Source organism: Eulemur rufifrons, chromosome 3 (genome assembly GCF_041146395.1).
Source record: "Eulemur rufifrons isolate Redbay chromosome 3, OSU_ERuf_1, whole genome shotgun sequence".
Classification (NCBI taxonomy): domain Eukaryota; kingdom Metazoa; phylum Chordata; class Mammalia; order Primates; family Lemuridae; genus Eulemur; species Eulemur rufifrons.
The window spans coordinates 50,020,421-50,047,929 of NC_090985.1; the positions used below are offsets into that span (position 1 = coordinate 50,020,421).

Genomic DNA, 27,509 nt, shown 5'->3' on the forward strand with positions numbered 1-27,509 from the left:
GCTGGCAGGCCTTAGCTCCTTTGGTTTGTGGCTGCAACACTCTGGTCTCTGCCATCATCTTCACATAATTTTCTTCCCTCTGTGTGTCTTTGTGTCTGAATCTCCCTCTCTTTTCTTTCATAAAGACACCAGTCATTGGATTTAGAGCCCTATCTAACCCACTATGACCTTATCTTGACTTTACCAGTTACATCAGCAAAGACCCTATTTCCAAATAGTCATATTCTGAGGTTATGCGTGGATATGGACTTGCGAGAGACGCTACACAACTCAGTACAGATTCTCTGCATTTTACTGTTTCAGGTGTGAATCATTTGCACAACCAGTGTATTCTCTTCTTTTAGCAGAGGAGTGAGATCATGTTTGTGATAATTAGTGTCAGATCCATAAAAAGAAAGAGAAGAAAGGAATTTGGGGCGTAATAACAAAAACAATCAAACAAAAACAGATGCCTGCTGGAATAATTTTTGCTTCTAAAAAATTTTATAGCTCAAATATATATTTTACTTCAAGCAATAATGTAGCTTATGTGCATTAAAAATATTTGTGATAAATTTGCATGGTATCGACTGAGATTTGCACCTATCAAAAATATGTACCATTTTCATCTTCTGCATGAGAAAGACAACTTAATGGACATGTTGATGATTTCTCTTTATATTCTTCAAATGTAAAATTTATTTTTAAAATCAGAGTGAACTGTACTCAAAATATGTTATTTTAGCCACTTAAAATAGCTTTGTTCAGTTGTAATATAAAGATATATTCTACATTTCTGCATATACTTTGAATTTAAAACTATTTCAAAAGTCTTTTTTTCCCAAGATCATGATGCAAAATAGGTTCCCCCATCACTTAATATTTGTTTTCATAAAAATCTTGTTTTATTTTTTTCAGGAATATATCAAATAAGCAAAGCAGCAAATACAAATGCATCTGCAGGTACCTTTGTATGATTTATTTTTGTGGAGAATAAAAACAACTATGCAGATTTATCTCCCCTTTCTTTATCTTCTAGAAATCCTAAACTCAAATATGCAATTCAAATTTCTGACATCTATTCATTCTGATTCTTTCCAATGTGATTTCTGTTGTTTTATATTTTAAGGTCTTTGCTTGTTCTACTGGAATAAGTGTATGATGATATAATGGGTAAGAAAATAAGAGTTTTCAGGCCAGGCGTGGTGGCTTACTCCTGTAATCCTAGAACTCTGGGAGGCCGAGGAGGGCGGATTGTTTGAGCTCAGGAGTTCGAGACCAGCCTGAGCAAGAGTGAGACCCCATCTCTACTAAAAATAGAAAGAAATTATATGGACAGCTAAAAATATATATAGAAAAAATTAGCCGGGCATGGTGGTGCATGCCTGTAGTCCCAGCTACTAGGGAGGCAGAGGCAGGAGGATCGCTTGAGCCCAGGAGTTTGAGGTTGCTGTGAGCTAGGCTGACGCCACGGCACTCACTCTAGCCTGGGCAACAAAGTGAGACTCTGTCTCAAAAATAAATAAATAAATAAATAAAAATAAAATAAAAAAATAAAATAAAATAAGAGTTTTCATATGAATCTGGCTCCTAATACTTGTGTAATCTAACAAGCTACTTAACTCTAAGATTCAATGGTTTTTTTTTTCATTTGAAAAGAGAGATAATAATGTCTACCTTACCAGATTATTATAAAAATTAATTTAGATAATGTCTTTACAGTGCTAAGCACCATGCCATATTCATTCATTCATTTATTCATTCTATTTCTCTAAACACTTATTAAACTTATGTATTAGCTATTATGTTATCATTTGGAGATACAATGTGGCATGAACAGACATATTAATGAAATATGACCTGATGAACTTTAGGGTCATTAAATGACCAATAAATGGGACTACAATTACTAATATTGCAATAGCCTGTGGAGATAAATTCTACACTAAAAAAAACTCACATACCATGGATAACCATAAAATCATGAATCTAAATTTTATTTGCCTCAGATTAATCTATTTTTATTAATGTATATACATACTCTGTAGGTCTTATCACCAGATTGTACTTGACCTACAGTATCTTCTCTACACGTATCCATCTTTGAAATCTTGACTCGAGCTACAAATTTATACTATATCAGGATGAGTAATAAAACAGCATAACAGATGAAAATCCTTCCCACTATAGCTTTAGTGTTGTGTAACCAGACTGAAACACTTCTCCCTCCCACTCATGCACTGCTGCAACCTAACTGTGAGTCAACAGAGACACGATTTCATACCTATTCATCTTTGTATCCAACAGAGTGGTAAGTAAAATGTTTTATATTCCAAATAAGTATTTCTGGAACTGAAATTAATTCTGTGGATTTGGAGTTTACTCTCCTCTACTGTTGTAATTGAGCAAGTTGCTCAATTTTCTTACTTGCAAAATGAAAAGGTTAGAGGAGATGATCAATTCCTTCTCTCTTTCCCTATCCTATCCACAACTGTACCTGTATTTACGTTTATCACTGTCCTCATTGTATGCAGTTGGGGTTTTTGTAACAGATGGCAAAAACTATGATATATCATTTCATTTACAGTGCTTTCTTGGTACATTCAGACACTGAGTAAACATTGGTTGAGTAAATAAATGACCTGTAGACTTTAAGGCTGCATTCTTATTGTGTTTCTAGTACACATTATAGTAATGTAATGCATTAATTATATCATGCTTTATTTTAATTATTGAATTGTACTTATTTTCTTCTAAAACATTTGGAAATGCATAACGAGTGATTAGGGAAGTGTAATATTTTTATGAGGGTTGTTAGATAAATCATTGAGTGAAGATTTCCAGCACACCTGCACAAACTCATTTAAAAGCAGAAGATACAGAGTTGTTTGCCTAGCAGAAAAATTCTATGGTGATAAAACAGAAAATACCTACATTATATTTTATTTCCAGATGGTACTATGTTACAAAAGTTGAGTCTAACTAAATTATTAGGGAAATGTGTGTTCTTTAAAAACAGATCTGCATAAATACACTTCTAAAATTTAAGAGACTGAGTTTGCACTCTTCATACAATATAAATTGCACCTCTAACAGCTAAGTTCAAATTAAATACCAGTGATTTTATTTTCCTTTGACCATGAAGAAAATTAGGAGAGTTTCATTTGAAAAGGGTAATTTGTCCAGCACATCATAAGCTTTAATTTTCAAGTCAAAATGATTGAACTGTTTAACAAAAGGAAATGTCTTTGAAGATGCAAAAAGGTTTGTGTATTAAAATGATATCAACCATTTCAAAGAATTATTGAAAAAGACATTTATATGAATATCCAATAAAATTAGGAAGGCAAAAGATTACTTTTTTAAAGAAAAGAAGTATAGCTTTTCCCTTATTTTTTTCTTTGTTTACAATACCCTTTTTACCACTATTGGGTGATGTATTAGGGTTATAACTGCTGAAACAAATAAACCCTAAAATTTCAGCGACTTTAGCTAATTTCTTGATCATATAACTGTCCAATATGGAAGCTCCTAGCTGAAGACAAGCTTTACCCTTGATGGCTGATTAGAAACTCAGGCTCCTTCCAGTCTGTACTTTTGCCATCTCTAGGGTTTCGGAGTCCACCACATTTAGCTGGCAGATGGGGAAATAGATGGTAGATAATATACACAAATAGTTCCATATAGACACAAGGCTCCTGAACATGTGGTCCCTGGCAGGGCAGCTATTTCTCAATTATATCACTGTGTTACAGAAAGAGCAACACAAATTTATGGTGGAAAATTAATCATCTCTGCTTCATGTATTCAGGGCCACTCTCACGTAAGAAATTAAGTCATAGTCTTGCCCATCCTAAAGTATCTCTTTATTATTCTTGCATGAAACTCCATAAAAGATTAAGTTGTATGTTTTCTTGTGTAATTTGGGGATGAGGGACCTGGTAAAAATGATAAACCAATACTCATAAAAGCATTTTATGAACAAATAGTCAACAGATAAAAATATTTGCATGAGTCACTTGAGATTGGAAATTTATGATTCATCCTCCTTTTTTATAATACCTGAGAGCTCATCTTTACAAAGAGCGTTTGCTAATATCTGTAGCATAGGTGGTAATATTCGGCTGTTTTTTTCAGTTTTCAAATAAAATGTACTTGTTTTCATTTCATTGATTCCTACACTGTGACTTGAAAAAATAGAGGTAGGGAGATGGCAGCCTTCAATCAAGCATATTTTTTAAACAAGAAGAGTTAAAGATGTCAATTAAGCTAAGTTTACAATTTATGCCATTGTACTGGTATTTTCTGAGATTATGTTAAAGAAATAATTTATTGGAAGCTTGAGTTAAAATCGTAATTAATATAAAACTTTGTTTTAACATTTGGGTTGTATCTCCTAAGATATTTTATTTCTCACATAAGAAAAATGTTTTGAAATATAATTTCAATTTCTCTTTGTTTTTTGATATGACAAGCCATCTGAAAGGAGATTCGAATTGGCAATAAAATAAATACAATGGGAAACAGGAAACACAGAAAAAGTTTAAATGTTCTGTAAACTAAAGTATATTCTAATGGATAATCAATCATCAGTTTAAGAATCTCAAACTTTAATAATATTTAATTAAAATGTTAAATTAAAAATATAACATGCACAAAGTATTTTAGAATATAAGAAATATTACATGATGCTATTAGGTAAACAGCTAGGGACCTCCAGCCTCTCCTGGGGACAAGGTGGGCAACTGCCACACCTGGGGGAAGAGGGAGCACCCCACTAATTGGCCAATCAGAACTTAGCAAGCCAACTACAAAAGAATGCAGAGGACTCTCTAGACCACAGGCCAACCAGCATAGGTAAATAGACTCTGGAAAGTGACCTAGAGCAATCGGCTTTCAGAGAGGTTCATGGGACATCCACATGTGTAGTAAGACTCAAGCTGTATAACTCCCAGCTGTCCATCAAAGTGGTTCATGGTGACAACTGAACCACAGAGAGGGCCAAATCCAGACACTTAATGAGACCCAGTCCATACGAAGGCCTTTTTTTGTTATGACACGAGGCCTGTTCCATTCTGTCACAAATGTATCTTACTCTTACTCTGTAAACCTATATTTTGCTCTTGCTCTGTAATCTATCTTTCTCTCCTCCATAAACCTTGTTTCATGCTTACCTTGCTTTCTGTGTGCCTGGTCATTCTTTGGCCAAAAGCACACCAAGAATCGAGAACAGACAAGATTACCGACCCCGAACTCTGACAATGTTGCTTGTGAGTAAAATCTGGAATTCTCATAAACCATTAAGATCATTTAATCAGTTATTCCTCTCTCTCTTACATTTCAGGCTCTCCCTTTTATTTTACCAATTAACTATTCTTCTTCATATCATCTGCCACCCTTTATTATTGCTATCTCTTTGGCTCTCTTTTTTTGTCTTAGAATTCAGACAAAAGCCATCAACATTGCCTAGAAGGCCTGCCTGACCTAACCATCAGCTATCTTTTCAGACTTAATCTGCATCATTCTTCTGTTTACTTTCCACACCCCAGCACAAGCACCTTCTTTTGGTTCCCTTAATGTCTTCTCTAGTCCAACCCACAAATGGCCCTGTACACGTAGTGTTTTCATGTTTATAATGGCCCATTTTCCTTCAGATCTCAGTTTAAGAAATATTCACTCCTAAAGGATGATATTTCTTTACATCCAAAACACAAACACTTTGTAATTATGCATTAACTACAATGCATATATGTTTAATGTGTCTCCTCTTCTAGATTGCTGTTTGGTGAAATAAAGATCATATTTGCTATTTTACCACTATAATGCCAGTGTCTAGTATAATTACTCACCCATAATTAAGGTGGCCATATGTCTCAGTTTCCCCAAGCTTTCCTTAGTTTTTTGTCCCAGTGCAATCTTAAGAGTCCATTTTTCAATCTCAAAATTTCAAATTTGGACAATAAAATATATGTTCACCTTTTCATCGAGAATGATTTGGAATAATTATTAAATATTGACTAAACTTATTGCTTCATTCATTTATTAATTTAAAAGTACTTCTTGATTCAATATTGTGTGATATACACTGTGCTTTGCCTTAAGATAAGCAATGAACAAGACAGATGCGATCCCTGTTATCATGAGCTAGCTTATTCAATGGCTATAAACATATACACGCCTTGTGAATCTTAATGTGTATGTATGTGCACATATATATGTATGTACATGTAATCATGTACATATACACATATATTTTGAAGGAAATCAGTTTCTTTGTTATATTTTGAGATGGCAGGCTTGTCTCACAGATAGAAGTAATACTACAAAGCTGTCTTTTGTCAGGAGTGTGGGAATTGGGGAGGAATTTTCTTCTATACAGAATGCAGCCAAGTCTATCCTCTCCTCCCTCATCTAGACAAGATTGAGAGTCTGAAACCCCTAAGTTCTGAAAAGAAACTTTTACCATCTATTCTCTCTGAGGGCTGCTACCTTTAAGGTTTCATTTACATAACGCCACCTTTGCTGGCTACTCAAATCTCCTTCTCTCTCTCTCTCCCAAAACCTATTTTTCTGCTTTCAAGCCCCCATTCTTTAAAAACTTCTCTACCTCATTGAAGAGTGAATCTTCATTTTCTGAGGGTTCCCATGTATACATGTTAAAATAAATTTGTATAGCTTTTCTCATACTAATCTGCTTTATTGTGAGTTGATTTTTCAATGAACCTTCAGAGAGCAAAAGGGACGTTTTCTCTTCACCCCAACAATTTATATATGATATATTTTTAGATATTATATGCCCTTTGTCCTGATCTCTTTTTACTTACATCTCAGAGTCTAGAGCCTCTCTCACAATTTCCTCTTTTACATTTACTATTTTGTTGCATTATCGAACTTTAAAAAAATATTTCATTATTTAAAAAATTTTTATTTATGGCAAAATACATACAATATAAAGTTTACCATCTTAACCATTTTTGAGTGTATAGTTCAATAACATTCAATTTGTGGATGTTAAGAATATTCACAAATTAGCTGCTAAAATGTTTAAGAGAAAAAAAGGAAAAAAAAGAATATTCACATTGTTGTGCAACCAATCTCTGGAAATTTTTCATCTGGCAAAACTGAAACTGTACTCTTTAGACAACAAATGCCCCTTTCCTCCCCCCACCCAACCCCAGCCCCTGGCAACCACCATTTCACTTTCTGTTTCTATAAATTTGACTACTCTAGATACTTTACGTAAGTGGGATTGAAACCGTCCTTTGCAAATTAATAAAGGGGTGCAAGGGGAGAACTGTGATAAGGGCCTAAATTTTGCAAAGGCACAGGCATAGCTAAAAATAATGATACAAGCTAGCCACTGTCCTCTAGTTTGCTTTCCTATAATTGTTACTCAGGAGTCACACAGCTTATGTTCATAAAGACTCTTACCTTTCTCTATAGAGAGTATCACCCTTATGAAATGTAAGGCTAGTTTTTGAAATATCTTCCAGGCTCTACATTCTGGTAGAATGGCTGACCCACCCTGACCAGTGGTCTATACCAAGGAACTGACTCAGTTGGTATTGCTACCCTCACCCAAGAATCAACTCAGCAAAGACAACAATTTCTATACTCCTAAGGTTCTGCCCTTAACCTAGCCAATTAGCAGACCCAATTGCCTATCCTTTTGCCTGCCAAACCATCTTTCAAATCCCTTTCTCCCAAATTTTTGGTGAGATGAATTTGAGAAATTCCTCCCATCTCCTTGCATGGCGTCTGCGATATTAAACTCTTTCTGTGCTGTAAATCCTGCTGTCTCAGTGTATTGATTTCCTCTTGAGCAGCAGGCAATGAAACTTGTTGGGCTGTAATAGAATCATGTTGTATATGTTTTTCTGTGACTGGCTTATTTTACTTAGCATAATGTCCTCAAAGTTCATTCATGTTGCAATATGTGTCAGCATTTCCTTCCTTTTAAAAGCTGAATAATATTATACACACATACACACACACACACACACACACACTACATTTTATTTATTCATTCATTTGTCAATCAACACTTTAGTTGCTTTCACCTCTTAGGTATTGTGAATAATGCTGTTATGAACACTGGAAGTGGAAATATCTCTGAGTTTTTTCAATTCTTTTGGATATATATCCAGAGTGACATTACTGGATCATATGATAATTCTACTTTTAATTGATTCAGGAACCTCCATATTGTTCTCTATAGTGGCTGCACCATTTTATGTTTCTACCAGCAGTGCTCAAGTGTTCTAATTTCTCCATATCCTCACCAACACTTATTTTATACATTTTTAAATGCATTGGCTTAATGATGTTTACAGAATGTACTTATAGTTGTAATATCTGTAGAATCTGTAGTGCTATTTTCTGTTTAATACTTTGGTTGTTAATTGTTTTTCTCTTTACTTTCTTGATCATACCCCTGTGTTATTGTAGAAATGTGTTGTTCAATTTTCAAATCCTATGGCATTTATAGATGTTTTGTTGTTAATTATTTTTAATTTATTTCTATATGGTCAGAGAACATTCTCTGTTGACTTCAATTTTTGACATCTATTGATACTTATTTTATGGACTAACATGCTTTCTAAAAGTGAATGACCATATGCTTTTAAAAAGAATGCTTATTCTATAGTTGTAGAAAGTACTGTTCTATAAATGTAAAATAGATTAATGTTATTGATAAAATTATTCAGATCTTATAACCTTACTAATATTTTTTTATTAGATGTTCTGTCAGTTATTAAGAAAAGGGTGTTAAATTTCTGACTTCAGTTGTAGATTTGTCTATTTCTCCATTTGTTTTATTAGTTTTTGCTTTTTATGTTTTAAAGGTCTGCTATTAGATGCATACATATATATATAGTATTATGTCTTTCTGATAGAATGACTTTTATGTCATTGTTAATAGCAATCTTTATATTTCAAAATACTCATTTTCTTGAAGTCTAGTATTGTTTGATATTAGTATAGCTGCTCTAGCTTTCCTGTACTTAACCGTTTGAATGATATATCATTTTTAAAAATTTTATCCAATCTGTGCCTTTTATATGTAATTTGGCTTTTGTAGACAACATATATAAATACTGTCTTGTTTTTTTATATCTGAAAATATCTGCCATTTATTTGGATTATTTAATTGAATTACCTTAATGCAATTATTAGTATAGTTAAATTCATGTCTCCCATTTTTCTGTGTCTCAATTTTTTCTCTATTTTTTGTTTTCTTCATTCAGTTGGTTAATTAAATATATTCTGTACTCAATTTGAATTTACCTATTGGCTTTTATTGATCTTCTTTACAGCTAAATTTCCTTTTACCTTCTAAAAATTTGCTTGCAATATTTGATTTTCTGTGAGGAAATAATGTTCAAAATATATAGTGTGATAATAGTATATTCTCCTTTGTTCTTTAAATTACCTGAAGTGTATGTATTCTAAAACCACTTATCAAGTGATAAGATTATTAATCAAATCATGCTATAAATTTCCAAATATTTTTTTTTAAGTAGTTTATGTTATTTTTTATTAGATGCAGATTTTACTAACTAAATAAGGACCCTGTCTGAGCCAGGAACTAAACCAAAGTCTTCCATTAGTGAACTGTTTCATAAGGAGATAATTTTCCTTAACAAAGAAAATAGTGTTCATTACACTGAAATACACCTCTGATTTTGTTGAAGAAATATCAATTACATTCAAGGTTTTCTAACCATTATAATTTTTTTTTGATAGAAACAAAGGTGGCTTGCATATTAGGATGCAAAAGAGAGGACTTTCACAATACAGGGTGCTGCTTCTCAGTGTGTATCAAGAGCAAGACAGCAGTTGAAAATCATATTCCTGAGAAGAAGCAACAAAGTTACCATATTGCAAACAAACATAACAGGTGATTTCAAAAAAAGATACATTTTTTTCTTTCTTTCAAAAATCAAAATTTCAAGTATTATTCCAGATGACATGGCAAACCTAATGTGGGAAAGGAATCCCAGAAGAAACAAAGGCCCAGTGTGCTCCCTCTGTGCTCTGCAGGAGTCTCTGTGGGGAGGGCCTGCTTCTGAGGGCTTGGGGAGCATAGAGGAGTGGTGCATCCTGTGCCTTGTCCTCTGTTCTCCTGCCTCATCCAGGACCCGTGGTCAGTCCTGGGCTAGGGGTGGCGGTGACTCACGCTCATTAGCAAGGAGCCGCTAACTTGATATCCGCATCTAGGATTAGCAATTTGGGACACTGGAAGATTTATTTTTTTTTAAATAAACAGAAACATATGCTTATTCTGTCAAATACCATACTATACCCGGCCTTGCATGCACACATTCTGTGCGACTTGCTACTCTGGCTGGATGGAGTGATCCTCCCTCTGCCCCACCTGCCGCTGTCCGGTGGAGCGAATCTGTAAAAACCACATCCTCAACAACCTCGTGGAAGTGTACCTCATCCAGTACCTAGACAAGAGTCACAGTGAAGATGTGCAAAGCATGGACTACGGGTATAAAATCACTCAAGACATGATACAGCCCAAAGTCAGAAGGAATTTTTCTGATGAAGAGGGAGTTCAGAGACCTGCTGGAGCTGTCAGACATTGACAGCCAGTCCTTGGACATTAGCCAGCCACACATTGTGTGCTGACAGTGCCCCGAGTACAGGAGGCAGGCGATGCATCCCCTTCCCTACCTGGCACCCGATGCCAAGCCAGGTGCCCTGCAGGACCTCGGGGATGCACCATCCACCTCTGCCAGCCTCACCACAGGCCAGGAGTATGTGTGCCCACTTCAGGGGAGCCATGCCATATGCACCTGCTGCTTCCAGCCCATGCCCAACTGGAGAGAGGAGCGTGAGCAGGACCCATGCATCTCCCCTCAGCACTGTGTGGTTTGCCTGCAGCCCTTCTGCCATCTATAATATTATTTTAATATCTTATATATTATTCATTAAAATTAACTCATTGAAATATCATATTTAAAATTGGATGGAGCCTAATACTTTTGCTCAGATGTGAGATATGTTAGCATAGTGCATATACTCTTGCTGGACTACTTGATTTTCTGTGTGTGTGTGTATGTTTTGTTTGGGTTTGTTTGTTTGTTTATTTGAGACAGCATCTTGCTCTGTTGCCTGGGCCAGAGTCCATGGTGTTGTGATAGCTCACTGCAACTTCAAACTCCAGGGCTCAAGCTATCCTCCTGTCTCAGCCTCCCAAGTAGCCAGGACTACAGGGATATGCCATCATGCCTAGCTAAGTTTTTCAAAATTTTCTGTAGAAATGGGGGTCTTGCTATGTTGCTCAGACAGGTCTCAAACCCCTGGCATGAGTCACTGTGCCTGACCAGTATCTGGTTTTGAATCCCAGTTATGACTCTTTATGTTTTCAAAAAAATTAAAAATTCTCTATTTCTTTAATTCTAAAAATATAGTAAGAATTATAGCATAAATGCATATTAAAAATGTTTATTGCTGCTAGACTCAGAGCAAGATCAAATAAGTTTCAGCTCTCATATTTACTAATAACATTAATATTAGTAGCTGTGATGGGCAAATGGTGGGTTTTGAAGAACTTATCTCTATAAAAACAGGTGCTACTCAACAAGAATGGTAAACAGGAGAATCTGCACTGAAGTCATCCTCTGTCCCACTACCTTTCTCCTAGGAAATCATCTATCCTCAGCTCTCTTCAAACAACTTGTCCTCATTTTTCTGATGTAGCCTCAGGGACAAGTGCTGAGCTTTCAGTAACAGAATTTGGTGTCCTTGTGTGTGCCCACTGGCACTGCAACAGGACAGTACCCTACGACTGCAGCCATGGCTGGAAGAAGCAGGGGGTAGCCCAGGATCAAGCTGTGGGTCTCCACTGGGAGAAGCACCATCTTTTCAGGTGAAAGTGAGAGAGGAACTGTCCCAACAGCTGTCAGAGCCTGTTTAACTCTAGGGGAGCTTCTGTCTCTCCCTCCCTGGAATCAGACACAGCTCCTGGCTACTTTAAACTTATTGCGGATAAGGAAAGGGATCTAGAAATGTCCAGACAACTTCAGACATTTTTCTGAGTAAGTTCCCTGGCATATACACTGAGACCCCTGATTCCACCCATTTGGGCAGGGTTTTGAACCTGCCAGCCCTGTGGAGCATTTGTTTGGTGTCCTATAGCAGGGCATTTGTCTGGAGGTGCCATTTGGGTGCAAGTCACGAAGTTGAGTGAAACTAGGGAACCTAGTTTGGATTTGGAGCTCATTTGCAGTTTCCAGGGAATGGAGCTGACTAGGCCACACATTTGAGGAGGGTTTTGAACCTTCCAGCCCTGTGGCAGGGCATTTGTTTGGAGGTGCCATTTGGGGTGGTGGAGACACATTTGGGGTTGCATTCATCCCCATTTGATTGATAGGCCTTGGTATTTTAGATTGTTTGGGAATTCCCTTTATTTTTTGTGTTTGATTGTTTGTGACTTTTGCCCTAACATGGGAAGCTCCATTTCTGTTCCATCTAAAAGTCCCTTGGGAAGAATTTCGGTTGAATGGTCAACTTATTGCCATGAACCTATGTCTAAAGAAAGAATGATGTATTACTGTAACACCTCCTGGCCAACTTACGTGTTGGGGTGTGTGCAGAAGTGGCTGTTGAATGGAGCCTTCAATTATTATACTATCTTACAACTGGAATTATTTTGTCCAAGCAGGTGGGCATCATGTACTGTCCTGGTCATCAGAAAGGGCAAAAGGGAATCAGGCCATGCTGACAGGGCTGCTAAGAAGGCTGCTAAAAGTGATCTGTTCCTCAGTGCCTTGATACCCAACTTGGATTTAGATCAATATAAACCCCACTACGTGGATGAGGATGAGAAAAGAGCTAAATATTGGGGTTTTGACACTTGGGATGACACAGCTAAGTGGAGACAGAATTCTCAAGGACTTATTCTTCTACCTGAAGCCTTGCTTCATCCCCTTATGAGGCACCTATATGAATGCACACAGTTACGGGTGTTATGCCTTAATGGATTTGGTGGGACCTCATTTAAGAGGATCCTGGTCACAACAAACTATACAATAACTCAGAGCTGCTGTCTAGGTGCTCAAAACAACCCCAAACAAAAAAGCAACCTGTCGCACAGGGGACACAGCATGTGGGGACCCACCCTTCCAATGACTGGCAAATTGATTTTACTCAGTTGCCTAAAATGACTGGAAACTTCAAATAGCTGCTTGCATTAGTAGATCCTTTCTCAGAATGGGTAGAGGCTTATCCTATCTTAACAGAGAAAATGTCTGAAGTCACCCTAGTCCTTTGGAAGGAACTTATTCCAAGGCATGGACTCCCTTCCTCCATACAGAGTGATAATGAACTCTCCTTTATATCAGAGGTAACTCAGCAATTAAGTAAAGACCTGCATCTAGAATGGAAATTACATGCATCCAGGAGACCTCAATCTATGAGAAACATAGAGGAAATGAATCATACTTTAACAAGGACTATAGAATTAAAGCAGAAAACCCACCTGGAGTGGGATAAAGTATTGCTGCTTGCTCTCCTTCAGATAAGGGTAGCCCCTAGAAGCAGGCTTAAGTTGAGCCCTTATGAAATAGTTTATGGGAGACCCTTTCTAGCACTGCAAAGTAGGTAACATATTCATAAGTGAAGAAAACAGAGTAAAGCAATATATTAAACAAGTAAGTCAGATACTAACCACTATACATGAGTTTGCCTCTTTTAGGTCTTTGCCTCAACTGGAGGCACCCCTGCACTCCTTTAAACTAGGATACTGGGTGTTGCTTAAAGCCTGGAAAGAATAAGGAGACAAACAACAACTGACAGAGAGATGGCAGAGATTCTATGAAGTGCTACTAAGAGCTCATACCTCATTGAAATTGTCAGTAGTAAAACTTTGGGTTCATCATACCATAGTAAAGAAGTATCCCAGGGAACAAAAGGACTCAAAACCCAGTGGATGGGCCAGCCTTTAGGCAATCTTAAATATCTGTTTAAAAGGAAGGAAAAATGTACAAACGTTCCTTTTAAAACATCACCCCAATTAAGCAGGAAGTAGCTCAGTGACTATGTTGCCCCTCCTCCTATAGATATGGAAGGGTGAAATTGACAGGGGGGCATATGTAATAGGGGGAATGGGCTGAAAAAGGGTAAAAGTGTTTTCTGTTTTTCTAAAACCTTCCCTATTCCTTTTGAGAATTAAAATGTGCATCCCTGCCTCAAGCCAATGGTTGGGAGGGGAAGGAGTGGCCTTTGTTCTTTGTACCACAAGAAATAGCTCCAGGATATCATCTGGGTGGAGGTCACAAGGAAGATGGGATGAATCAGAACCATCAACTATAGTTAAACAGCAATAGTGTGAAACTGAAAACCTCTCCTTTAAAATCTCTGTTTCCTGCTCAGAGGCAGGACATTGATACTTTAAGATAGGAGTCTACCAACCTCCTTATTTTCTGGCAAATTAATAAACTTCTCTTTCCCTCTCCTCAAAACACTTGTCTTCACTCTTCTGATGTGGCCTAGGGGACAAATACAGAACTTTCAGTAACATTTCTTTTGCTCAAAATTATACTTGAGGTTTACCCATTTTTTTTTTTTGTGCCTGTGTGTGTGTGTGTGTGTGTGTGTGTAGCATAACCTTACTTTCATGGTTTTGTGGTATTTTATTGTAGGAGCCAAGGGAAAAGCCTTCTCTTAGCCCTCTGAAGAAAAATCATCTCAATAAAAGGCAGATTAATTGAAAAAAAGGCATAAAAATTTTATTAATGTGTACATGGGAAAAAATCACAGTGAACTACCCCCCAGTGGAGTTCAGAAGCTTAAAACCATCTTGAGATTACAAAAAGAATGGGGGCTTGGATCCTGGCAAAACAGGTCATGGTGACAAAAGGGTTATGGGAGAGGGGAGGAGAAGAATCCGTTGAGAGGCAAAAATGATCACTAGCAAGAATGAATGGATCAGGGAGCAGAGATCAACTGGTAAATAGTGCTCTTTGGAATTTGAATGAGCCTGAGAGACAGACTTATCTTATGAAAGGTTCTGTTCAGGTATGGTTACATTCTCGGTCTTCTTTTCTGCAATAATGATATAAGAGGGAAGGTAAGAAAAAAACAATTGTCCTTTGTGGTGGGTCCAGAATTTAGGCAGATAAAGTTGAGACAGGTGTCAGACACCCTGCAGGTAGTTAGAGCAGGGGTCAGAAAGAGAAGGCCAGTAGGATAAGAAAGTCACAAGAATGTTGAATATGCTTAGCTAAGATAAATGTGACCAAAAGGGACATTTTAACTGTTTTACTTTATCCATAACATCTTCATCTAAGGTAAAAGGGGGAATTCCTTTAATTGGAGCATGGGCACAGTTGAGGCAACAGCATCCCTAAATGAGCTATCCCCATTAATATAGTAAAAATTTGTACCCATCAGTGCCATGACAGTTTACAAATACCATGACAACTCCCAGAAGTTACCTTATAAGGTTAAGAAAGGGGAGAGTTCCCAGTTCTAGGAACTCTCTACCTCTTTCCCAGAACCCTTATGAATTTTCCACCCCAACTTAACATATTATTAGTGATTAGCATAAAAGGGCTGACCCTAACCCTGAGGTCGCAATGTTCCTTCTTGGATCAGTCTGCTCCCTACCATCTTTGAGAGTATACTATACTGTCTGTACTCTGTCTTTAATAAATGTTTTTGCTTCACATGTGACCCTGAGTTTGAATTCTTTCTCTTGCAGGGGTAAAGGACCCTCTCCACTGATGTGGGAAGTGGTCCCTTTTGATATCAAAGGAACTTCAGAGAATAACTTTATCCTATCCTTTGGGAGAGATGGTATTGGTGGGCAATAGGGAGATCTTGAGGCTTCTATAATTCAGCATGTCAAAGCATTTGGGGTATGAATTTCTGAGCCCAAACACATTGTATAAGTGCTATTATAGATTACTGTTTGATAATCTATCTATATTTGAGGGGCTTTGAAAGTATTTGTAGTTTTTGGCTATTATCAATAATGCTGCCTATAAATGTTTTTGTACATATATTTTGGTGCACATATTGAGAAAGCAGGGACCCCTCTGAGGGGCCTGCCGGGCTCCCCAAGCATGGAAATAAAGGAAAAGTTGTGAGTCCTTTCAAGGGAAATTTCAGGGACCTAGCTGGCCTTGAAAATTAAATAAGCAACCTGACAAGCAAGAAGATAGTAATCACCTAAATGATAGTCTCTCCCAAGCAAGCCAGAGTCACAAGATGTTTTGGTTCTGTATAGAAACTAAAAAATAATATCTTAATATATGTTCTTGAATGGTTTCTCAGAACTCCCACCAGATGAAAAATGTCTACCACTATGAGGTGGACCTTAGGTAAAGGGGAACTAAGAAATGAACTCTGACCTCCGTTCTCTGTTCTAAATTTCTTCCTGAGGGGCCTGAAGAGAGTCACACCCACAGGCCAAACCTTAACATTTCTTTCCATTGATGCCAAGTTTTTAGACAAGGCCTTGCCTCCTTAACCAATTGTTAATCAAAGAATCTCTGGATCCACCTATGACTAACCATTCTTCTCTCTCTACAAGATAGCTCACCATTTTGGACCAAACCACTTTATAACATCCATGTGTTGATTTATGATTTTACCTGCAACTTCTGCCTTCCTGAAATGTATCCCTCTTCTTAAAAACCCTTGTCTGTAAGCCACTGGGGAGTTTGAATCTTAAGCATTAGTTGTCCATTATCCTTTCTTAGAACCATGCAATAAACGCCTTTTTCTCTCACCACAAATCTCTGAGTCAGTGTTTGGCTCCGATGTGCTGGTTGAGCAGACCCAAGTTCAGTTTGGTAACAATATATATGTATTTTTGTTGGGTCAATACTAGGAAAAGAAATGAATGACCAAGCACTATTTAAAATAGAAATTTCAGGCTGGATGTTGTGGCTCACGCTTGTAATTCCAGCACTTTGGGAGGCTGAGGCAGGAGGATAGCTTGAGCCCAGGAGTTCAAGAACAGCCTGAGCAACACATTGAGAATCTGTCTCTACAAAATATAATTTTTTAATAATTTATTAATAATAAATAAATAAAAGGAATTGGAAATTCCCCATTTTATTATATCTGAAAATCTGTTTGATCCTGTTTATGTCTCTATGAATCTTCCTTCTTTGAAATCTGAATCAGTACAGATCAAATCAGGACAGAGAAATCATACAGTTATTTGAACAAGGAAAATATAAAGAATTATTGACAGTAGGGGAATGAAATAATGGAGCATTAGTTGGTATGCAATAAAGAAAATTTGGCATCTGGCAAAGAAAAAAACATATTTAATGGGTCAATATTTATCTTCAGAGAGCAGGTAAAAAAAGTATGGATTTGGAGATGAAACCAGCCCTTTTTCTGGTTCTTCCTTTGTAGTCCAGGCATACACAGGACAAAGAGCTCCCTGTTTACCCTTTCAATTTTTGACTATTATATTTTAACACCACATATAAAATAAATGACTGTTTTTGTTCCATTGTATGCTCCTTAACTATCAAAGCATCTGGAATATAGAAAGACCTCAATAAACATTTTGGACTTAGTGAGTGAATAGGGAATAAGGTAACATCCAAACCTAAATCTCAATATGAGGCTTCCCCCTAAGCTACTGGACACATTCACTTGAATGTCCCCCATGTGCTTCAAGTTAAATTCATTGCTGTCTAGATCTGCTCCTTTATATATTCTCTATCTTAATGAATGGCACCATCTTTCACCCAGTCATTCAACTTAGAAACTGGAAGTCCTCCCTTATTTTTTCCCTCATTCTACATATTTAATCAATTAATCAAGTCATAGTGACACTGTTTCTCATTTATTGGCTATGTTCCCGTTGTTATTTTCTTGATTCAAGTCCTTGTCATAGCTCTTCCAAACTATTATGATTTCCCTCCTGATGGCCTTTCTGCCTTCAGTTTTCTAAGTCTCTGATTCATTCTCTACATTGTTGCCCCAATTACCTAAAAAAAAAAAAAAAAATGCAAATCTCATCATGTGACTGCTTTAAGTCCCTTCAGAGGTTTTCTATTGTTGAGAGCAGTGCTTTTCAATTTACGCTCTTAGGAATCTCTAGGTGAATAGGTGTGATGAAGAGGAAAAGGAACAGAGAGAGGGCAGGCTACCCAGGAGCTGAACTTTATCTCTTTTACATATTTTTTGTAAGCTTATTTGTACAATGTGTCTCACTATAAGAAACTATAACAAAATTTCGACTAGTTTTGAAAACAACTGAGCTAAAGGATAAAATCCAAATCTTTGAAATGACATATATCATCAATTACAATCCAGCTTTTAACTATTTTTTAGCCTGATCTTTAATCCTTTGCACTCATCAAGAAAGCAAAAATCAACTATAACCATGTTTAATTACACAAAGTTCTTTGAATAAACCACATTTTTTTATTCATTTGTGATTTCAAAAACTGTCTTGAGTATTAATACTATGTGCCAGCTACTATACCAAGTGCTAGTGACATAATAGAAAATATAATTAATCACAATAGAAAAAATAATTACTATTTAGAATTTAAGTACATAAAAATTGCTATGGAAATTTGGATAGGGCATTTGGGGCATGTAGTTTTAATTATAAACATGGTGTTCTGCAAAAGTCTAACAGAGATGGTAGCCTATAAATTAAGCACTGAACTTGGTGAGTAAGGTAAAACATTTAGAAATTTGAGAGAAGAGCTCATTTGAGGCAGAGAACATAAAAATTCCAGTTCCCTGAGGCAAGAGCATGCTTAAAATATTGGAGGAACACCAAAAAAGCCAATGTAGCTAGAATAGAGGAATAAGCCAAAAAGTAGTAGGAGATGAGATTATAAACCAGATGGGAACCAAACTATAAAGGACCAAGTAAATCACTGTAATGCTCTTGTATTTTGCTCAGGGTGACATGTGATATTAGTTTTCTATGACTGTCATAACAAAGCACCACAATCTGGGTGGATTAAAAAGAGAAATTTATTCTGTCACTGTTCTGAAGGCCAAAAGTTAGAAATCAATGCGTCAGTAGGGCCATGCTGCCTCTGAAGGCACAGGAGGATTTCTTCCTTGGCTCTTCCTAGCTTCTGGTGGTGACCACCTATCCTTGGCATTCCTTGGCTTGCATCTGCACCTCTCCATCCTTTGCCTCTGTCATCACATGGTGTTCTTCCTGTATCTCTCTCTGCTCTTAGAAGAACATGAGTCATATTGGATTAAGGGCTCATTCTATTCAAGTATGACCTCATCTTAACTAATTACATCTGCAATGATGCTATTTCCAAATAAAGTCACTATCTGAGGTACTAGGTATTAGGATTTGATCACATCTTTTTAGGGGATACAATTCAACCCTTAGTGTATGGAAAGCCAAAGAGTAGAAATTACATGATCTGACTTAGATATTAAAAAGATCTTTTTGGTTTCTCTGTTCGAAGACTAAAGAGAGGTAAAGTTGGAAGTAGGGAAAACAATGAGGAGGTGGTGGTAGATGACAATAGCCTTGGATCAAGGTGGGGATATGGGTGGTGGTGAGAAGTGGTGGAAATGAGATATAATTCAAAGGTAGAACTGATCAAATTTACCAATAGTTTCAATGTAAGTTTAAAAGAGAGCAGTATAGATAATTTCAACATTTTGACTGAGCAAGTGGAAACATGGGATTTTTAACTAAGGAGGAAAAGATTAAAAAATTGAGTCTAGGAGAATAAGATGAAGGCTTCAGTTGAACATTGTGAATTTGAGATATGCTTTAAACAGTTTGCCTGAAAAGTTCTGGTTTAGACCTACTGTCTATGTTGTCCTCCACAGTTCAGCATGTCTCTTGGTATTTTATATTTTAATATGATATTAGTCTTGGTAGTATATTAGTTTCCTCTGGCTGCCATAACAAATTCCTTAAAAGATGTTTGGCCTAATTCAATACAAATTTATTCTCTCACAGTTTTGGGGGCCAGAAGTCTGAAATCAAGATGTTGGTAGGGTTGATTCCTTCAGGAAGTTCTAAGGGAGAATTCCTTTCATCCCTCTGTTCTAGCTTCTGGTGGCTGCTGGAAATTCTTGGGATTCCTTGGATTATAGAGGCATCACTGTAATATCACGTTGTTTCCTTCTCTGTGTACCCTTTCCTTTTCTCTTCTCTACTAAGGACACTTATTAAATTTAGGGCCCAACCCAATCTAAGAAGATCTCATCCTGAGATCCTTAATTATATTTGCAAAGATGTTTTTACTAAATAAGTTTACATTCACAGGTTCTGGATGGACAAATCTTTTTTTGGAGGGGAAGGCAAGGGAGGTCACCATTCAACCCACTATATTTACATTAAAATAAGCACCACATGTACTCACCATCAAATTGGTTTCCCTGATCATCACCTAAGTGCACATTTGGGAATAACACCAATTGGGTATTGGACAGAAGTCAGAGGTGGGGGGAGGGGATGGGTGTATACCTACATGATGAGTGCAATGCGCACCGTCTGGGGAATGGACACGCTTGGAGCTCAGACTCGGGGGGATGGGAGGGCATGGGCAATATATATAACCTGAACTTTTGTACCCCTATAATAAGCTGAAATTAAAAAAAAAGACAAAAAATAAAAAATAAAAAAAATAAAGTATACCTCCACTTCATGCTCACAACTTTTATTGTAGTTTTGACTAGTGCTGTGGGAGGCATGTGGGAAGTGAACAGTTCTCACTCTAATACTTGGTTACATCTTAGAGAAAGAAATAACTTGTCATTCTTTTTTTTTTTTCTTTTTTTTTTGAGACAGAGTCTCACTCTGTTGCCCAGGCTAGAGTGAGTGCCGTGGTGTCAGCCTAGCTCACAGCAACCTCAAACTCCTGAGCTCAAGCGATCCTCCTGTCTCAGCCTCCCGAGTAGCTGGGACTACAGGCATGCACCACCATGCCCGGCTAATTTTTTCTATATATATTTTTAGCTGTCCATATAATTTCTTTCTATTTTTAGTAGAGATGGGGTCTCGCTCTTGGTCAGGCTGGTCTCGAATTCCTGAGCTCAAATGATCCGCCCACCTCGGCCTCCCAGAGTGCTAGGATTACAGGCGTGAGCCACCGCGCCCGGCCTAGTCATTCTTTTTTATTGATATTTTTAGTTTCATATGACTGATATATGCTTTTCAAGAACTGTATGCAGGGCACTTACTGATAAAACAAATTTTATGTGGATAGCAGCAAGTAATTCCCTTTGGTCTGGTGGGGGTAGGAAAGGATTCAATAATGGAAGTGCCATGACATGACTGTGCCTACAAGATGCAGAAAACTCCAGGCCCATGGTAAGTCAAGTTAGCTGAAAGTGTGTGCAAAAATAAGCAAGGTGTATGCGAAACAGGTACAGGGAGTAGGAGCTGAGAAGTTCTGCCATAGAGTACAGAGAAAATTGTTTGAATATCTTTGCAATAGTGGTTTTATTATTTAATTTATGATATAAATCTAAAACAAAATTATTTACTTTATTGTTTGATAATACAATAAGCCCTTTAAAAGCAATGAGCTCAAATAAATGAGATTGTTTAATCAAAAATTTATCACTGGATTGTTTTTCAAGAAAGTTGACAATAAGCATAATATAAACTTGTACTATATGTTAGGACTTTCTTCATTATGTTGAAAGCCTTATCCCCAATGTGATTATATTTGGAAACAGGGCCTTTAGGGAGGTAATTTGTTAAATGAGGTCATAAGGTTGGGTTCCTAATCGAATAGGCTTGGTAGCCTTATAAGTAAAACTCTCTCTCTCTCTTTTTTCTTTCTCTTTCTGTCTCTCCCTTCACCCCTCATTCCTCACATATGCTCTGAGGAAAGGTCAAGTGAGGGCACAGCAAGAAGGCAGCCATCTGCAAGCCAGAAAGAGAGCTCTCACTGGAAATCGACCATGCTGGCACTCTGATCTTGGATATTGCAGCTTCCAGAACTGTAAGCAATACATTTTTGTTGTTAAAGCCACAAAATCTATGGTATTTTTTGATGGAAGCCCAAGCTGACTATGACGGTGAGCCAAAGTGATTTCACTAACCACATTAAAATCAGAAAACAAAAATCTAATTCAAACATTTATAGTTATTTTAAAAAATTTTACCCAGTGATAATAATTTAATGCATGCAGCTGCTAACATTGTTTAATTAATCTTTCCTGAAGCTTGACTTTTCATTTAGATGAAATTACTGTTCTTCTAAAATAATTTTGCTCATTTTAGATTTTGAGTTTTCTTGTGTACATATAAAAAATGAAGTTATAGCTCCATTAACAGAAGTATTTCACAGTTATATGATGCTAGTTTTATATCAAAGCTTTTAAATGCTAAAAATAGAAAAAAATAGTTAATTCTAATAATGGCTTGATTTTTTTCCCATTCAGTTTATGAAACAGAAGTAAAATGTTGGGACATTTATAATGGTCCAGTAAAACATTTGACAAAATTGTGATTACTGTTTATTATAAATTCAATTAAATGGTTCAACTTTTAAGATAAAATGACATGATGTTAGGAAAACAACTTGTGTTGCAGAAAAGTTATTAAGTAAAAAAGTATTTACTAAATTAAAAGTCTGGAATTGGATATGGTACATACGTAATTTGTAGCTTCATCCAATTTACCAATAAAAATAGAAGGCAAATCTCTCTCTCATTTTCTCTCTCTTTCTCACTCTCTCTACACACACACATACACACACACAAACACAAATACATGCTATATATCACATAGTAAGAATGACTGCAGTTAAATTTTTTTAGTGTCTAAGCTTGTGTTAAATACAAAAGAATCTTCAAGTACAGTAGTGGTTTATGTCTTTCTTGACAATTTAGAAATATTTGAGCCTTTGAAGAATTATTTTGTAATTGAATTTAAATATCCTTTAATAGCATTGAATGGTTTTATAAAGTAGTATTCTAAATTTTGTGGGTATTTTATTATTTTATTTTTAGCACTGATTTTAGTCTTAAAAGCCCCAGTTCAGACAATAACTTATAAATACTGTAATATTGTATATCCAATTGTATTATACATTTCAAGGAAGAGGTTGGATAGGTGTATAGGGAATGTGGGAGAGGTCTAGGCCAGATATTCAATTTGGAAGTCAACAGTATATAGATGGAAATTTAAGCCATAAAACATGAATTTTTCTTTGACTCTGAAAAGATAAATGAATCAAAGATCTTTTATTTGTAAAATCATAATCTTCATTTAAGTTTGTATTAAAAATTACCCTTCAATATGAAAGTCTTAAAACTTGTTCCTTTCAGGAGTTTTGTGTATCATGAAGACTTGTTTTTCCATAGTTGAATATTGCCTAGCTTAGATTAATAGTGCTGTGAACACAGACACAAATATCTGGTATAATAAAATTATGTGACTCATTCAATTCAGATTTTTTAAAACTTAATTGAAATTACCATTATGAGTATCAATTGCTTACATTATTTTTATGATTGCATTCTCCCAGCAGTTTAGAATGGCTACTAATAGTGTTAACCAAAATTCTGTATTTCATTGCAAGAAAAATGCTGAATATAAAAGAGGTTTATACCCACATTTCCAATCTTCTAGTGAAAAAACTCTGTTTGTTCTGCCAGAAACTCAAAATCAAATATACAAAGTTAAGTGGTTTCCTACCATTCCTAATTATTTCCTTTATCTCTCTTCCTTCACTATTTTCTGTTTCTACTTTGGAATACTCATTTTAAATGTACATAGCTATAGAACATTAGAATCACTTCCAATTCTCTTTATCCTTTTTTTCTAAATGGCTCCAAATATCAAGCCTTACTATGTTATCAAAAGTTCTGCACTTGTCCCTGAGGCCACATCAGAAGAACGATGACAAATGGTTTGAGCAGAAGGAAAGAGAAATTTATTAATTTGCCAGCAAGTGAGGAAAATGGCAGACTCACATCTTAAAGTACCATTTTCATAACTATAAGCAGAAATGCAGAGTTTTCAAGGGATTTTTCAACTTGGGGCTATTGCTGTTTAACTATAGTTGATGGTCCTGATTGACCCCATCTTCCCATCTCCAGTGAAGACAAACTCCTGAACCCTGCCTGGACAATTCTATTGAGCTATCTTCTGTGGTATAAAAAGACAAAGAACGGTCCCCTGCCCTTCTGATTACTGGCCCTAGGCATGGATGAAGGTTTTAATTCCCAAAAAGAAGGGGAGGGGTTATAAAGAAACAGCTCATAAAACATTTTACCTTTTTTCAGGCCATTTTCTCTGTTATAACTGTACCTCTACAATAGCTATGGTATCCAACTCTTCATTCTCTCCATTCTTAGTATATTCTGACCTCCATTTCCTTTACTGAATGATTAAAATATGTTTCTAACTAGCATCTCTGCTTCTGGTCTCTCCAGTTGATAAGGAAAACCCCTGTCTATTACTTAGCACAGCAGCCACCTGAGACCCCCACCCCTCACGGAAGACCCACATTAGCATACCACTAACCTAACATCTAGCACATCAGCATAACACTAAACCTAATTACCTGGTGCAAGACACTAACCTAAGACCTGGTACATTAACATATCACTAACCTAACATCTGGCACATCAGCATAACACTAATCCTATTGCCTGGTGCAGACACTAAACTTATTACCTGTCGGACATTAGTCACCTGAGACCCCTCCCCTTGGATCACCCCAACTTAATAAAAATGGGAAAAATTGGGTGGACAGGGCTCAGAATTTGGTGGCGAGACCCCTCTGAGCCCGCTGGTGAATAAACCTTGATTCTCTGACTCTCCGTGTGCCACTCGGTTTGTCCTCGGGACCACTCGCTATAACACTTGCCGTAATACAGTCTCCAAACTTTTCTACATAATGCTATCAATTTGATCATTCTAAAGATGATTTCTAAGCATGTCTCTCCTTTGCACCAAAATATTCAATGTTGCTCCTCTGGTTAAAGGATAAAATTGTATTCATTAAACTAGCAATTGAGTTCTGTCCTACTTTTCCAATACTATCTTCCACTTTTTTGTTTCATATTGTATGGTCTAACAAAACTAAACTACTCACTCTTCCCCACGTGAATTTTCTCTCTTCAATTCCATTTCTGAAATTTTTTGTTTTACCAGATTCTTCCTTCTCTCGTTTCTCCATATTAAGATATATGTAATCTAAATGTCAACTGATCTTGTCACTTTGTGTATAAAATTGAGCTGCACAAACTATTTTAGTAATTAATTTTTTATTACTACAAAAACAATGTATGTACTTTGGTAAAAAAAAAAAAAAATTCAAATATCCATTCCACTCACCATCCATAACTCTGTAGAGATCAAAGCTCTTGGAAACCAGAAAAATCACTGACATGAGGCAGATTGATTAATTGGAGAAAAAGGCTGTTGGGACAAAGGGAAAACTTCCCCTTTGCCCTTGGAAGTTTCGCTGAAAAAAGTCAACTCATAATAAAGCATATTAATAAGAGAAAAGCTATATAAATTTGTTTTAATGTGTACACAGGAACCCTCAGAAAAATGAATATTCTACTCTTCACCAAGGTACAGAAGTTTTTAAAGAATGGGGGCTTGCAAGCAGAAAAACAGGTTTTGGGAGGGAGAGAGGAAGAGGCTTGAGTAGCCAGCAAAGATTGTCTTGTTATGTAAATGAAACCTTAAAGGTAGTAGCCCATCGAAAGAATAGATGGTAAATGTTTCTTTTTAGACTTTTAAAGGTGTCAGACTCTCAGTTAATCTTCTCTAGATGGAGGAGGATACACCTGGCAGCATTCTCTACAGATGTAAATCCCCCCCCCCACCCCATAATAGACAGCTTTGTAGTGTTACTTCCATGTATGAGACTTATGGCAACCCTCTCAAAATATAAATATGTCAAATATATTTTGGGGTAAAATATTTCTAATTTCCTTCAAGGCATTATATATTTATTTTAATGTGTGTACACAGGAACCTTCAGAATGAAGATTTAACTCCTCAGTGAGATGCAGAGGTTTTGTATTAATAAAATGAGGGCTTGAATTGTAGCCAAACAGGTTTTTGGTGGCAAGATAAGTTACGGGAGAGAGAAAGAAAGCTTGGCCAGCAAACGTAGTCTTGGTATGCAGGTAATGTCTCACATTTAGCATTACTCAGAGAGAATAGATGGCAAATGTTTCTTTTCAGACCTTTAAAGGTGCCAGACTCTCAGTTAATCTTTCCTAGATCCTGTAAAGAAAGATCTGGCTGCATTAATGGAGATTCTCTACAGATGCAGATATCCTCCTACAAAAGACAGCTTTACAGTTACTTCTGTGGCAGCCATCTCAAAGTATGTCAAAACAAAATATTGTGTGGTAAAATATTCTAATTTCCTTCAACTCCAAAGTTTATGTTTCAATTTTATGTCAACTTTTAAAATCTAGTTTAAAAAAGAAAATTGAAGGTTTTAAGAGGTTTACCTTCCAAAATCTACATGTTACGCACGAATCTTCCTTGGTTGTCACTTGCTTTACCTAAAAGCAACCTTTAGATAATGGCTTTCCAGCCTACCTACAGGCTGTTGAATATTCTACTTCAAATTAGCAATACTGCCTGGCCCAACTTTCTTAAGGTCTCTATTTCTTTTCCTCCTAGTACTTTATACCATGTTTGAGATGAGACCATTTCCTGGACTCCCGGAAGTAAAAGTTAACAAAAGTCAATCCTTTAACAAGGTCCAAGATAATCAATTGACTTTCCAACACAGACGATAAGCTCTTCTAATTATGGTCTTTCTCAGATCCAGTCCCTATTTCAGGAGGGTCAGGAATGCACCTCTCAGAAATCTTGGTCTGCCTACTATGACTACAATTGTCAGGAAGCTTAGATAAGATGGCCTATGGGGACCCTCCCTTGGGCAGCCTCAGAGTGGACTAAACTGCTGTCCAATCAGAAGAAAGGGCATACAGGCCAGGAACTCTGGTGAACGCCAATCGGGAACCAGCTTTAAGACACTGATTTAGCCACAGGGACTGTCCCAACCACACTTAGGATGGGACAAGTGCACACAGAACACCTATACGAGCCAAAGTTACCTAGCCTTAATTAACATCTAATTTTCATAAACCTGCATTGCGGTCCTCCGCCCCCCCGCCCTGCAATCAAAGAGAATTAGGGACCACCCTCATGCGCAGTACTAAGGGACTTACGTAACAGAGGCCTGTCAGTTAAGAAGGCGGGACCTCCTAGATCAAATAAATATTAGCCCCCATAAGGCCATCAGGGCCTCTTGTACCTTACAGGGGCCCATTCGCTGCCTGTGGTGAATGTATCTGTGTTTTCCTGTCAATAAAGCTTGTTTAATGCTATTCGTGTTATACTGTGAACTTTTGATTTTCAACCGTGTTCACACTAGAACCGAGGAATTGGTGACAGGACCGGACACAATTAGCTTATCTTTCCCTGGTAGGAATGCCCCTAGACACACCCACATGGCTCAGACTGTAGGTATAAAAAGCTTTCAGGGCAGGGAAAGGCATGGTGTGCTCTTGTATTAGTCCTTTTTCTGTTGCTTATAACAGAACACCTG

At 36.8% G+C, this 27,509-nt stretch overlaps 1 pseudogene; it reads left to right on the forward strand.

Moving 5' to 3' along the window:
- LOC138381369 (E3 ubiquitin-protein ligase CHFR pseudogene) overlaps positions 1-10,890 on the forward strand; it is a 30,367-nt pseudogene extending 19,477 nt beyond the window's left edge.
- Positions 10,891-27,509: the final 16,619 nt, after the last annotated feature.